Source organism: Pristiophorus japonicus, chromosome 17, assembly GCF_044704955.1.
Source record: "Pristiophorus japonicus isolate sPriJap1 chromosome 17, sPriJap1.hap1, whole genome shotgun sequence".
Classification (NCBI taxonomy): Eukaryota; Metazoa; Chordata; class Chondrichthyes; family Pristiophoridae; genus Pristiophorus; species Pristiophorus japonicus.
Genome location: NC_091993.1, coordinates 96,571,681 through 96,588,560, shown reverse-complemented (window position 1 = coordinate 96,588,560; position 16,880 = coordinate 96,571,681).

The window sequence follows — 16,880 nt, the reverse complement described above, 5'->3', positions numbered from 1 at the left end:
AGCAAAGTAAGTATACTCAGTTTGAATGTAGTATCTGCAGCATTCACAAATATAGCATTAGTCAATTCACCATAAAGTGGTGCAGGGCATTGCCTCAAACCAAACTTGACAAGAGCATCATTATGCCACAACTCTTTGCATCATTTAGAAAACATTGGCCCAAAGCTTGCTGAAGCGGGGCATGTCACAGCGTGCGCTATTGGTTAGACATTTTCCTGCACCCATCCGCTCAAAAAAAATTGCATTATAACTTGCTGAAAGTGTGAGCTGATAATGGTGTGGCGAGGGCAATGAATATCTGGCTCCTTAGTGAATATTTAGAGAGCTACATAAGGAATACATTTATTCATAAGGCATACCTGAGAGCTGTGTGGGTTACCATGTGGGAAATTGAGACCTCATGCTATTTGTGCATGGCAATGAAGTAATCTTGCTCCTAATCCCATTTTGCAGACCCCATGGCATCAAACTTTACAAAGAAATGACAAATGACAATAAACTCTTATGAGGAAATACTTTAAATAATGGGAATTTGGAATAAAAACAAAACACTAGAAAAATACAACAAGTGCATCAACATCTGAAAAGAGAAAGCGCAAGTTAATGTTTTGGATTGTGACAAACAGTGGATCTGTATCTGAAACATTAACCTGTATCTTCTCAGATGCTGATGGTCTTGCTTTGTACGCCCAGCATTTTCTACTGTTAATTCAAACTGACAGCACTTCTTTTCTTTTTAGCAGGACTCAAGGGTCAGCCCTCGCTCAGATTTATGAATGGGATAAAGCCAAATGATGTGAGTTGCGTTCTGGGAAGCCATCTCACAACACTTGGGCTTCCCACCAGGTGGAGTGCAACTCCAATCCAGTGTCTGGCCAGGATTAAAAAGAGCTCAGATGGTCTGTTGGATCTCCTGATCATTTTATGAGTTCGCTACATAGTCTTTTGAATGTTATGTATTTCTAACATTTTTGGTTTTATTTTGTGAAATAATCTCTTTAAATCACTCCATGGTGCACAGAAGATGATTTGCAACAGACTGCTTATGGAAAAATAACTATAATTGAGTTGGACCTGCATAAATTGAAATCAACACTAAGTTTATTTTTTATAAATCAAATCCCTCACATACATTCATTTTTTTAAAGCAGGGGAAAGGTTGAAAGACAGCAGATTGGTACAAACAAACCCAAAAAGGTACAGGTATAGGCTTGCAATGGAATTGTAAGTTTACAAATAGGTCAGCTCTTCTTTGCTGAAACCTCTAATACAGATCTTTTATATCCTATTACACTATTTAGATTTAAATTGGCTATTTTTTTAATTGAAAATACAATGAAATAAATTGGAGAGGGAAAAGCAAAATATTTTCCAAAAGGGCTTGTTTTTGAACACAAACGTTTATTGGTTTCATACACAAGCATGAATCATGACCGAGTCTCTGCAGAATCGGAACAAGTCCCAACATTGTATCTGCTGAAAAAATAAGGTGATCATTGTTCCTGAAGATAATACCTTCCAGGTGAATTAGTCTCAAACCACAATATTCCGATTATTATTACAAAGGGCAAAAATACTAAATGATGATTTATTTACAATAGTGAATTTTCTGAAAATGGCAACTTGCATAATTTAGATCAAAACCAAGCTGAACAAACCACTGTACCTCAGCTCCCTTTCATCCACCCTCACAAATTCCCAACTAGTCTCTCCTCTGACCTTCTATCCACCTTGACACAACTGCAGCAATGATTAGCCTCCAACAACCAACCACCTTCAGTTGTGTCAGGTATGATCCCAGTCATTGGAGGGTTTTCCCTTTGACCCCCATTGACAAGTTTTGCTGGGACTACATGGTACCATACTCGGGCGATGGCTGCCTTGATTTCAAGGGCAGCTACATTCACCTCTCTGGCATTTAGCTCTTGCCTCCTCGTCTGGATCAAGGCATTACAAGATCCGAGTTGAGTTGTGTTGGCAGAACTCAAACTGAGCGTTAGTGAGTAGGGTATTGGCGATTTTGGCACTTCATGCAATTCACCTTCTCTAGCATGTAGCATTGCGTGCATGCCCTTAATGTCCATATTCAAAAGGATTGACTCAATTTATACCACAGCATTTCTGGTCCTCCGTTCTATATTATCCTTCATCTCACCTGATGCTTTAATTAAAAAAATATTTTTCTTTCTTTAGATGCAAGAATCATTAGCTCAAGCAGCTCTTGAATGCTGTTCCCCCCACTCCCCTCCCCTCCTCAGCTCCCTTCATTTTCAATCCAATTTCTCCTAACCTCATCCCTTGCCAGGTTTTCACCATCTTTTCTGACCTTCCCCTTTTTGATCCCAACAATTTTGACCCGGTAAAGTTCCTTAGTTTAATTCCTCTATGCCCTTCCTCAAAAAATTCTCAGCTCGACATAATACTGAGCTCTTCTGCTGCCTCTGAATCTGGGCCTTGAGGCTACCCCCTCCCCCGAATAATGATCCCTTTATATCCAGCAGAGCACCAGAGCTCAGTTTAAATTTCAACTATCAAGTGAATTTATTAAAGAAAAGATGAAATAGCATAAAGATATGACATTTATAGAATATAACCAACTCCTGAAATGAATAATAGGTCACAATCTTTTCTGGTTATCTTTTGCATATAGAATTCTGTGAAACAATCCAGTAAATGGGCTTGCTAATAGCAAAACCATTTCATTCTGGATGAGTCTGTGCACTTTTGTCTGTAACCTAGGCTAAAGCAGTTTAGGGAAATATATTCCCATGCATTTGTTGTAAATAAACCTTGGTTATTTAAAAGTATATATATATATATTATACACAAAAACTAGTGTACTTGGTTTGACTCATTTGAAATTCAGAACTTCAGATGAAGTTGACTGTAACTATCCCTAATAAATAGATCGCTGTCCCTTGCATGGCTGAACACATGGTATAGCATTGGAAGTAAAAATTCTTGGCTAACTAACACCACTGCTGGAGGAATGGATGGCTTTCACCTCAATTGAAGAGGCACATGTATCTTGATAGAATAAATAAAACTTTTGGGAATGATGTAAACTAGGGTAGCAATGAAGACCAATTAATAAGGACCCATGTCACAATGTACACTAACAAGAATGATATATTTACATGAATGTCACGCCCACAAGAAATAAAATGGATGTTAGAACTGATAGGTAGGAAATAACAATGACTGAAACTTTTAAGGAAAAGGATGAATGGAGGACACATTTTCAGGGCTGTGTCGGAGTTAGGAATGATAGGGAAGGAAAGGGGTGTGATGAGTGTTTATCAGATAAGGTTTATATATTGGCGAGCTGAACAGGGAATTGGCAGTCTTCATGGATGGATCTGGAAGAGGCAGAAACAGAAAAACATTAGTGTTAGGAATACATTATTGGGCACCATAAAAATGGTGGATGCACTGTTGTGGCAGATGACCAACTTGCATTTATATAGTGTCTTTAACATGCAAAACATCATGAGGTTCTTCAGAAACAGCCATAATGAAAACAGATGCCGATCAGGAAGCAAGGTTCAGAGGTGCAATGACACAGAGATTTAGGCAGGGACTTCTAAAGAGGAGGACCAAAGCAGCTAATGGCTCTATCACCAATGGTTTGTTGAAGTGTGGGGGGTGGGGGGGGAAATGGACAGAAGACAGAATTCAAAGAAACAGTGGGCTAGACTTTCCACCTCACATCGTCCATATATCGCCTAAAACGGATGTCTATCGTGAATTTTGAGCAAAAAATGGAAACTCAGGCCTCAACATCGCCGGAAAATTAAGCTCACTTCGCCGAGCTGATCATCCGCACATCGCCGATTTGAACTTCTGGCACATCGTCATCACATCGCTGGGCTGATCGCTCGTTGAGAACATTGTTGTATAATAGTTGCTTTTACCAGGCTTTCCTGATCGAACTGGGCACTACGGACGCCATTTTGAATTTCGGAGGAAGGGAGGAGGCAGCTCAAAAACTGGAGCTAAGATATTTGTGAGTTATTTAAGGGTCTTTTATAGATAGATCCACTCAGATTTATACTTATATTTAATTGTACTAATAGTAGCTTAGTAGATTAAGCATTTTTTACTGAAAAGTGCATTTATAGCAAGTGAAAATAATTATTGATAGTGATGGGGCCTATGCTATCTGTGCCATTACTTGTAGCTGCTCACACACTGGTTTCTGAAAGTATCAATCGAAGAGCTGGCAGAGAAATGCATAGACAGAGACAGAGGCGACAGACGAGGCGAGCATACAGCCGACGAAGGTACAAAGAAACGCAATCTTACCTCAGCTTGTCTGAAAACGCGTGTCTTAGGAGGCTGCACTTCCGGAAGGAGGTTGTCGATGAGATTTGCCATCTCATCAAGGGGGATCTGCAGCCTTCCAGCACCATCAGAACTGCACTGCCCGTTGAGGTGAAGGTTACTGTGGCACTATCCTTCTACGCGTCGGGATCCTTTCAGGCTTCAACTGGTGATATCTGTGGTATCTCTCAGCACGCCACACATTGCTGCATTCAGCAGGTGACTGAAGCCCTTTATGCTCGCAGGATGGACTTTATAAGCTTCCCTATGACCAGGGAGGCACAGACCGGGAGGGCTTTGGGTTTCTGAAGAATAGCAAACTTCCCCAAGGTGCAGGGAGCAATAGATTGCATGCACATTGCCCTGAAAGCCCCTTTAAAGAACATGGAGGTGTTTTGTAACAGAAAGGGATTCCACTCCCTGAATGTGCAGCTTGTTGTCGACCACAACCAAATAACCATGACAGTAAATGCTACATTTCCTGGCAGCATCCATGATGCACACATCCTACGTGAGAGTGCTATCCCCGACCTGTTTGTCAATCAGCCAGAAGGTCATGGTTGGGTGCTGGGAGATAAGGGATATGGCCTTGCCAGCTGGCTGATGACCCCACTGTGTAATCCCTTCACTGAAGCAGAGAAATGTAACAATGAAAGCCACATTGCGACACGCAACATCGTCGAAAAGACAATTGGAGTCCTAAAGCGGTGCTTCAGATGCCTGGACCATTCTGGTGGCAGTCTACAGTACCACCCTGACCAGGTCGCTGAGCTTATTGTGGTGTGTTGCATGCTGCATAACCTAGCTATAAGGAGAAGACAAGTAATGCCAGATGGGGCTGCAGGTCCACCTCCAGAAGGAGGGGTGAAGGAAGAGCCAGCCAGTGAGGAGCAAGAGGAGAAGGAGGCTGGTGAGGACCTCGGGGAGGCCAATCAGCCTCGCGGGCAAGCAATGGTCCGTCCCCCCCCCCCCCCCCCCCAGAAGATCAGTACCCCGTGTGAGTTATGTGGCTGCTAAGCTATTGTGTCAGCAGTTCATTTATGAACGCTTTGCATGAACTTACATTGGGGATAGTCACATTTACATTTAGAGTTACGGTTAAGTTACATTTTTGCCTTGCCTGCCTTGGCCTGGCCTTCGTTGTACAACATTTGCATTAATGCTTAACTTAAGTAAACTTATGTTATTATAAGAGAATGCACAACAAATGCAGAACAATTGTTAAAATGTTAAATTTAAAAAATGCTTAACTTAACTATAAGAGAAAGCACAACAATTGTTAAAATCAGTAAAAGAATTTATTTCAAACAACGAATTTTTAAAAATGTTTTATCAACACCCTCTCCCCCTGACAACTATGAACACACATTAGCAGCAACAAATTAACTCTAAATAATGTAACATCAACATGAACTATAAAAAATTCAACATGAACATTGCAAAAACAACCCCCCTCCCTACCTGCGGCTTTGTTTCCATCCAGGTCCTTTACCACCCGGTGTTTTAATACCACCCGACCGTTTTGGTCCCCGCAGACCGAGACGACGCTGGCGTGCAGCGGGCGATGGCAAGACTTCCTGCCGTGGTGGGGGTGTTGGAGTAGAAGACGAAGCTGGCTGTTCTCTTCCGAGTCACGAGGAAGTATATCCTCCGTACTCGCTTGAGTGCTCGGGGTTGTACTCAGACCCAACACGACTCCTTGGGGTGCAGCGCCGTGTTCAGCCAGCAGCGCATGCCGAAGGGCATTGGTTGCGCCGGTCTGCTCACGCATCTCTTCTGGTGTCTGCCGTGCTAACCGCACTTGTATAGCAGACACCTGGGAAAAGTTAGACGTGAACTGAGTGAATCCCTGGAGAAGCTTGCGACCTATCACGACCATAGGGCGATCAAGCCCTCTAACTGACTGTCCAAGGGAGGCGATTGCTGACCTCGCTGACCCGGCCTCCGTGGGGTCGGCGTGTAAAATATGATGCACACCGCTTGGTCCCAGAGCCTCTTCCATCTGAAGTGAGATGACCGCAGGTTCATCCTCCCCCCTCCACAGCCGTCTGCTGCTGCTGTTAGTGCTCCTTCTCGAGCTCAGTGGTGGTGATAGTGTTGTTGAGCTCGTCCTTCTCCTCCTCCAGCTCTTCAACAGGTGCTGGTTGCATTTCGACCAGCCTCTCAGGATGACCTTAAAAACACATATGACCTTATTGCAGAGCTTATTAGAACATAACAGTGCACACTAACAAGAGACGTTACATATCAATACATTTCACTACCCCAGAAAGCTGTAGCGGCTACATCCCCTGCTGCATGCATGACATGACATCATTCGTATATTGCATATTGCATTATAATTACAGGACATTACATTACTCACGAGATGCATAGCTGGGCTCTGCCAGACCACAGGTGGTGGGCAAACGGGTTTCATGGCCCATGAGAGCGGTTGCACGCTCCTCGAGGTCCGTCAGCGGTTGCAGCTGAGCAGAGCCCCCCCCTCGCTGCGCCTCTGCTCAGCCCGATTGATTGATATCTTCTTCTGCAAATGAGAAAATAGTATAGCATAAGCTAATTGACTAGTTAGTATCATGGAGTCACAACAGTTTAAAACATTACCTGCTACAGCTTGACACATAAACATCTCTCTATACTACAGCAGCCAGAGCAAAGCTCCCTCCACACTCCCAGAGCAGCTGCAGCATGGGGTTATATACAGAGTAAAGCTCCCTCTACACTGTCCCATCAAACACTCCCAGGGCAGTTGCAGCATGGTTTTACATATGGAGTAAAGTGTTATGTCTATAATATACTTATGAATGACTCCACAAAGCAATATGTTGTACTTGAACTGTAGTGACCTTGGTCCTTTATTCCAAACTCCAGAGTGCCATGCAAGCATGGTGTGCAGCCTTTTATACAGGGCCCTGCCATCAGGACAGGAAACCCCTGGTCTCCACCAGTTGCACCCTCTAGTGGTGCCAGCATGTATGTACACGGTGTGAACCTTGAGAGAACATCAGGTAAACAAGTCTCCATCTTATACAATCTCACAGTGACTACACATAGTACATCCATAGTCAGCATATGGATAAAGCTCCCTCCACACTCCCAGGGCAAGGGCAGCTACAGCATGCGGTTACATACAGAGTAAAGCTTCCTCCACACTCTCAGGGCAGCTGCAGCATGGTTTTACATACAGAGTAAAGCTCCCTCCACACTCCCAGGGCAGCTGCAGCATAGGGTTACATACAGAGTAAAGCTCCCTCCACACTGTCCCATACATAGTCCCAAGTTCAGAGCCCTGTACAGATCTTAACATGGAGTTATTGTAAAAGATTTATGAATAAACAAATTTATTCAATACAGGAGATTCATTATTATAATTAAAATTTGCATCGGTATAATATAAAATGCAACTTACTCTTGCTGCAGCTACCAAGTTGTTCCAGCATTTCCGGCACTGGTCCGACCCCCTCGCCTCATGGAATGCGGAGGACATCACCGCAGCGATCTCTGCCCAAATTTTTCTATGAACTCAGGGTGGGGGTTTCCCATGCACACCCTGAGTCAGTTCGCCCCAACGGGAATGGACCTCGTTGACTAGGGCCTCATTGGCCTCATCACTAAAAGGCTTCGCCCTCTTCCTCTCCCCCTCAGCTTCTTGATGTGTTTTCGACATTTTATATAACTTTTATAAAGTTTTCTTGTGATCTCTCCTCTCTTTCTCTTTCGTCTCTGCCTTCCACCTCTCTCTCTCTCTCTCTCTCTCTGCCCCTCCCTGTGCCTTCTGCGTATGTGTGGATGACCCCTTGACCTCCCGAAATGCGGGAAAACCAGTCAAGAAAAAAAAAAATCGCATGAGCAGTAGGCCGTTGCTAGGGAAGTTTTGGCCTTCCACATCGCTGGCCTATCGTCGAGTGGAAAATCAATATCCAAAAAATGGGCTATGTCCCAGCGATTAGTAAGGCTGAGACATCATACATCGCTGGTCCATCGCCCATTTTTTGGGCGATAGACAGCCAAGTGGAAGGTCTAGCCCAAGAGGGAGTAGAAGATGAAGACAGTGCAGAGATATGGTGTGACAAATTTTATAGACTAGGACAGAAATTTTGAATTCCATACGTTGGACAGTGTCGAGCAGCAAGGCCATTGATATATGATTGGGACCTATTGTGGGACAGAATGCATGCAAAGTTTGGGAAAAATTTGAATTTAGAATGTGCAGAATGAGAGGCCAAAATTAAGAGAGTCTGGAGTATAACTGGTTCAGCAGTGGATGGGCTGCTAAGGACCAAGGCCAGCAATGATGCAGGGGTGACATTAAGTGTGTTGGTAATGGATAAGAACATAACATAAGAACATAAGAATTAAGAGCAGGAGTAGGTAATTCGTCCTCTCGAGCCTGCTCCGCCATTCAATGAAATGATGGCTGAGCTTCTACCTCAACTTCACTATCCCCATATCTCTTAATATCCAAAAATCTATCGATCTCTGCCTTGAATATATTCAACGACTGAACCTCCACAGCCCTCTGGGGTAGAGAATTCCAAAGATTCACCACCCTCTGAGTGAAGAAATTTCTCCTCATCACAGTCCTAAATGGCCAATCCCTTATTCTGAGACTATCACCCCTGGTTTTAGACTCCTCAGCCAGAGGAAACATCCTCCCTACATCTTCCCTGTCAAGCCCTGTAAGAATTTTGTATGTTTCAATGAGATCACCTCTCATTCTTCTCAACTCAAGAGAATATAGGCCTAGTCTACTCAATCTCTCATCATGGAACAATCCCCCATCCCAGAAATTAGTCTGATCAACCTTCGTTGCACTCCCTCTGTGATATCTTCTGTATGACCTCACAAACACACAGGCTCTAAAATGGCTGATAACTTCAGGAACCTGTCAGGTGACCTGTTCCCTCTTTATCGTTGTCAACAGCAATGGCTGCATTACCACAGTAGTCCACGGGTGGAGCTATATATATTACACTTCTCCTTCCTTAATGAAGAAATAATTATAACAATAATCATCATACATAACTTGCATGGTTACAAATAACAAAGGATATGAACTTATTTTGCCATATTTACAAATCAAGCTTAACCACATCTTTTCTGCTCTTGAACAGAACATGGCATCAGACTCATTCTAGGCTGATCCTGAGGAAAGTTTTCCTCCAAGGGATGCCCCTGATTTACATTTGAACTCTCTACAACTTCAAACTATTTGTTTGCCTGACTCGAACTCAGACTTAAATTCTGACTTTCTCTTGGACTTGTTTCCAGTACATTTGATGTAGGATATGCTACTGGTACTCTACTTGTATCAAAACTATCTGATGAGTCAGAAATAATCGAATCATTTCAACCTTCAACTCCTTCCACATCTGTAGGTAAAATATGATCAATGTGAACAAACCTAACCTGTCCATGATCAAATATCTTGACCAAATATGTGTGCAGACTACATATCTTCACCATTCTTCCTGGTAACCACTTTAACCATTTATGGTGATGGTTCTTTACTCTCATCTTCTGATTTAATTTCACACTTCTCTCTTTTACTTTACTTCTATCATGATTCTCTTTCTGTCTCTCTTCTACAGACTGTGCCAAGTTTGGTTTTAACGACGAGAATCTGGTTCGCGGCTGTCATTTGAGAAACAACTCTGCTGGTAACATAGAAACATAGAAAATAGGTGCAGGAGTAGGCCATTCGGCCCTTCGAGCCTGCACCACCATTCAATAAGATCATGGCTGATCATTCACCTCAGTACCCCTTTCCTGCTTTTTCTCCATACCCCTTGATCCCTTTAGCCGTAAGGGCCATATCTAACTCCCTCTTGAATATATCCAATGAACTGGCATCAACAACTCTCTGTGGTAGGGAATTCCACAGGTTAACAACTCTCTGAGTGAAGAAGTTTCTCCTTATCTCAGTTCTAAATGGCTTACCCCTTATCCTTAGACTGTGTGCCCTGGTTCTGGACTTCCCCATCAACGGGAACATTCTTCCTGCATCTAACCTGTCCAGTCCCGTCAGAATTTTATATGTTTCTATGAGATCCCCTCTCATCCTTCTAAACTCCAGTGAATACAGGCCCAGTCGATCCAGTCTCTCCTCATATGTCAGTCTTGCCATCCCGGGAATCAGTCTGGTGAACCTTCACTGCATTCTTTTAATAGCAAGAACGTCCTTCCTCAGATTAGGAGACCAAAACTGAACACAATATTCCAGGTGAGACCTCACCAAGGCCCTGTACAACTGCAGTAAAACCTCCCTGCTCCTACACTCAAATCCCCTAGCTATGAAGGCCAACATACCATTTGCCTTCTTCACCACCTGTTGTACCTGCATGCCAACTTTCAATGTTCTACCAATAGTTGTATGAGGTGTATTGCGATACGTAATTAGAAAATTAGCCAATTTGTGGTCCAATGATAACTGTCGTTTCTTTGGATTTGGATCCAACATCTGTTTGATGAGGCCACGTTTTACAATTTGTACTGTGTGCTCTGCTGCAACATTTGAAGCAGGGTGGGATGGTGGAACCTTGGTATGTTTCATACCATTTTTGCTTGAGTACTATGCAAATTCTTCTGAGCAAAACTGTGGTCCATTGTCAGACACAATTTCTTTTGGGCGGCCATATGAAGAAAATAATCTTCACAAAATATCTAATGTTTTACTTGTTATTTTCCGCATTGGAAACACCTCTACCCACTTCGAATGGCTATCAATCACAATGACCAATTTCTGTCCTTCTAGCTCAGCAAAATCGATAAGTAACCTTTGCCACACCCTGCGGGCCATTCCCATGGTTGTAATGGCACTGATGGTGGTTTCTTACTTACTGATTGACATGTCGTACACTGACTAACGATATACTCTATATTTTTATCTAGACCTGGCCACCATAAATAACTGCTTTCAAAACTCTTGGACAAGCACATTCCTGGGTGCTGGTCATGAAGATCTAATAATTTGGACCTGAATTTATTTGGTATAACCACTCTTGCACCCCACATGGTACAATCTTTATCGACTGATAATTCATTCCTACGAATGAAGAATGGATGAATATCTTTCTCTGATAACTGGTTTAGTTAGCCATTTGCAATATAATCATACACCTTTGACATAACTGGGTCACGTTTGGTTGTTCTACCAATTTCTTCAGCTGTGAATGGCAGTTCATCAATGTATGAAATATAGAACACTTCTTCCCTATTGGGTGTAACTTGTGATGAAGAAGGCAATCTAGAAATAGCATCAGCATTACTGTGTTCAGCTGATCGTCTGTATTCAATATCACATGTATATGCTGACAAAATCAAAGCCCATCTCTGCAATCAGGCTGCAGTTAATTTTGGAATTGGGTACTTTGGATGGAGAATTGCTGTCAGGGGCTTATGGTCCGTTACGATGGTAAACTTATGACGATACAAGTATTTGTGCAACTTCTTGACCCCCAAAATTAACGCTTCCCTTTCGATTTGCACACTGAGAGTGTGTGAAGCGAAAGCAAGTGGTCTCTCCTCCCCACTATGTGGTACAGGAGAGATCACTGCCCCAACTCCATACGAAGAGGCGTGACATGCTAGCTTGATCCCCTTAGATACGTCATAGTGAACTAACATGGTCCTCTCTACCAATTGGCTTTTACACTCCTTGAATGCTGCATCGCATTCTTCTGACCACTTCCAATGGACCTGTTTTTTCAACAGTTCATTCAGTGGATGTAATACTGTAGCCAAATTTGGTAGGAACGTCCCATAATAGTTCAATAGAGCCAAAAATGATCAAAGTTCAGTTACATTCTTGGGAGTGGGTGCATTTCTGATTGCATCCAGCTTTCCCTTGGTTGGGTGCAAACCATCTTTGACTACTCTGTGCCCCAAGTACTCCCCTGAGTTTTGAAATAACTCACACTTGTGAGCAGTCACTTGTACTCTGTGCTTCTCCAGCCGTTTGAGCACTTCATTCAATACGTTATTATGGATTTGCCTGTTTGGTGCTGAAATTAGTATGTCATCTAAATAACATACTATTCCTTCAATACCTTGCAAAATCTGGTTCATCACCTCTTGAAATATGGCAGGGGCGGAAGACACTCCAAATGGTAGCCTATTAGATGAGTATTTATAGTCAAGCATGACTTGGACTCTTCATCTAGTTCAAGTTGCAAGTAGGCATTTGTAAGATCCAATTTTGAGAAGATCTGACTACCTGTCGGTGTTGTGAATAAATCTTCTATATTTGGTAATGTATTGGGGATATTACCCTCTAGAACGTGGTTTACGCTTACTTCATAATCACCATACAACCTTACCTTACCATCGGACTTAGAAACATAGAAAGAAGAAATCCACAGCGCAGAAGGAGGCTATTTCGGCCCATCGTGCCCACACCGGCCGACAAAGAGCCACATGGCTCTCGGTTAGCAGCCCTGAAGGTTACATATAAACCTATGAGCAATGGCGGAAAGGTAAAGAGCACCTAGCCCAACCAGTCCGCCCCAAACAACTGTGACACCCCTTGCACTGAAACATTTTACACTCCACCCCAACCAGGATTTCGTGGGAGAAGCAAAAACCAGATAAAAACCCAGACCAATTGGGGGAAAAAAATCTGGGATAATTCCTCTCCGACCCATCCTGGCGATCGAAACTAGTCCAGGAGATCACCTTGGCCGTATTCGATTCCCTGCAATACTTACCATTGTATCTGCGTCAGCTAACAAGAGGTTATTCAGGTCGGTGATTGGAGCATGGGCAGATACAGCAGGAGCGGCAAGGTCGGGGCGAAGGAGCAGCGAGACACTGTGGAGGGATTTGATCGGGGCCCAGAGGAGGCGTGAGTTTGGGGCCAGGGGCTCAGGGGCAGCACAGGCCAGCCCACACTACGATATGTGTGCGCACTAGGTCCGTGCAGCAGAGCAGGTCTCCAGTCGTCTTGGTTAATCCTTGCCACTGGACCAAGACCTAGCTCTGTCAAGCCCGTGCGGTGGCTGGTGTGCAACGGTCACCACACGTTAAAAAAATCCACACACAGGCATCTTCCACCCTTCAGGATGTAGTTCAGGACCTGGAATTTTAGGTTCTTCATTGGAACACCTGTGAACTTATCCTTTTTTGGCATGAAACCAAGTCATCCTCACTTCAAGGGACTGCCTATGATGATGATGATCCAGTCTAATCCCAATTACCAGCTCTAGGTCCATAACTTACAGGTTATGGCACTTTAAGTGCCCATCCAAGCACCTTTTAAATATGGTGAGGGTTTCTGCATCCACCACCCTTCCAGGCAATGAGTTCCAGACCCCCACAACCCTCTGCGTGAAGAAGCCCCCCTACAAATCCCCTCTGAACCTTCCACCAACCATCTTAAAACTATGCCCCTCGCAATTGACCCCTCCACCAATGGAAAATAGGCCCTTGCTATCCACTATATCCAGGCCCCTCAAAATTGTGTACACCTCAATGAGGTCTCCTCTCAACCTTCTCTGGTCCAATGAGAACAAACCCAGCCTATCCAATCTGTCCTCATAGCTAAGATTCTCCATTCCAGGCAGCATCCTAGTAAATCTCTGCACCTTTTCTCGTGCGATCATGTCCTTCCTATAATATGGCAACCAGAACTGCAGGCAGTATTCCAGCTGTGCCCTAACTAGAGTATTATACAATTTAAGCATAATCTCCCTGCTCATGTATTCTATGCCACAGCCAATAAAGGTAAGCATTATCCACCTGGCCTGCTACTTTCAGGGATCTGTGGACAAGTGCTCTAAAATCCCTTTGTTCATCTACACTATTAAGTGGCCTACCGCTTAATGTGTATACCCTTTCCTTATTAGCCCTCCCAAAGCGCATTACCTCACACGTCTCCGAATTAAATTCCATTTGCCACTGTTCTGCCCACCTGACCAGTAGATTGATATCCTCCTGTAGTCCATGACTTTCCTCTTCATTATCAACCACACAGCCAATTTTAGTGTCATCTGCAAACTTCTTAATCATACTCCCTATATTCAAATCTAGATAATTGATATATACCACAAAAAGCAAGGTACAACAACAAAGCTGTGTAGCCCAATTACATAGATCTATGTTAGAGATAATGTTCTCAGTCTCTAGTCTTTGAAGTGCTTGCTCAACTTTCTCCTTGAGTGTATATGGTACGGGGCACGGCTTGCAGTAAACTGGTCCAGCATCCTTCTGTATCCTGATACTTGCCTTGAAGCCTTGGATTGGACTGCCTGTTTCGCAGAACCCCTTTGGATACTTCTTGATGACATCATCCTTCGATGCAAATCTTGTTTCAACACAAAAAATCTCTCTCCAATCCAGCTTCAGTGATCCCAACCAATTTCTTCCTGGTAAGGCAGGCTTGTCTCCTGTCACTACTAAGAGACGCAAGCTTTGAAATTGATCCTTGTATTTCACTGGTACGGTGATATGACCTACCACAGGAATGTTCTCTCCTGAGTAGCCTCGCAGCTCTATCTTGGATTTCTCCAATGGGAAATCACGCAATTTGTCGAGATATAGCAATTCTGGTACTATGCTCAGGGATGCACCAGTGTCGATTTCCATGCAACATCTACGTGGATAATGATACTTTTTGAATCACTGTTAGATACCCTTGTGCTCCTGATGATGTGTATCTCTTCATCCTGTTGTTTTTCTTCCACGCTTTATAGTATCTGAGGATTTCTACTTATAGCCTTGAAAGTTGGTTTACTGTTCAGACGGCATGCCTTTGCAAGATGCCCAGTTTTCATGCAGAAGAAACAGTCTGCCTTCATATATGGACAACTTTGAGCAACGTGTTGTTCCAGGCACCGATAGCATGACTTCAATGCTCTGTTACCATTGCGAGTTGCTGAGACCTTGGGGCCCAACAGCCTTTTACTTTTAACCTGCAGGCAATTTACCTCGGTTGTCTGATGACTGGAAATGGTACGAAAGTCTCGGGAATATTGGTCAGCCATATCTATTGCTATAGCTGTCTGACAAGCTAAATCAAAAGTCAAGTTAGGAGTTGTCAATAACTTTCTTCTGATTGCATTATTTTTCATCCCACAAACAAAGTGGTCACGTAATGCTCGGTCCTGAAAGTTTTCGCAATGACAGTGAATAGATAGCTTCTTTAATGCTACAATGTACTCATTAATACTTTCGTCAATAAATTGATCACGTATTACGAAATGATAACTTTCAGCAATTTCAGAGGCTCAGGACTATAATACAGTGCTAACTTAGTTAGAATCTGCTTAAGTGATGTGTCCTTTGGCTTGACAGACATAAGCAAATTTTTCAGGGTTTCATACACCTCGGGCCCTGCTTCAGTTCAGAAAATAGCCCATTTTCTTTCCAACACCACCCGGTTACGGTTTTCATCATCGGGGACTTTGATGATACTATTCACGGTGAAAATCATTTCTAGCCGCTCCAAATACTCCACTCCGAAAGTCTCATGCGTTGAAACTCACCCATCCACCCTATTATTCCCATAGGCGTGGTCATCTGGACTTTGGCAGTTTAGTCAAGTGTGCTTGTAATTTACCTTGGATTTTTAACTGTTAATCAAAATAAAGAAGCTCTCAAAGTCTCTGTCGGTTGGCTGAATCATTCACCAACAAAAATTTCAGCTAGGTTATCCAGAAATCCTATCCTTCATCGTCAATGTGATATCTTCTGTACGACCTCACAAACACACAGGCTTTAAGATGGCTGATAACTTCAGGAATATTTCAGGTGACCTGTTCCCTCTTTATTGTTTTAAACAGCAATGGCTGCATTACCACAGTAGTCCACTGGGTGGAGCTATGTATATATTACACCCTCAATGCCAAGGTAAAAAGACCAAAACTGTACACAATACTCCAGGTGCAGTCTCACCAGGGCCCTGTATAATTGCAGTAACACGTCTTTACTCTTATACTCAAATTCTCTTGAAATAAAGGCCAACATACCATTTGCTTTCTTATTTGCTTGCTGTACCTGCATGTTAACTTTCAGTGATTCATGTACAAGGACACCCAGTTCCCTCTGAACACCAACATTTCCCAATTTCTCACCATTTAAAAAATACTCTGTTTTTCTATTTTTCCTACCAAAGTGGATAACTTCACATTTCTCCACATTATATTCCATTTGCCATGTTCTTGCCCATTCACTTACCCTGTCTATATCCCCTTGAAGTCTCTTTGCGATCCTCCTCGCAACTTACATGCCCACCTAGCTTTGTATCAGCAAACTTGAATATATTATATTTGTTCCCATCATCTAAAGCATTGATATAGATTGCGAATAGCTGGGGCCCAAGCACCGATCCTTGTGGCACCGCACTAGTTACAGCCTGCCAACCCAAAAATGACCTGTTTATTCCTACTCTCTGTTTTCTGTCCATTAACCAATCCTGAATCCATGCTAGTATATTAACCCCAATCCCATTAGCCCTAATTTTGTTCAATAACCGCTTGTGAGGCACCTTATCGAACGCCTTCTGAAAATCCAAATATACCACATCCATTGGTCCCCCCCCTCTTATCTATTCTGCTAGTTAC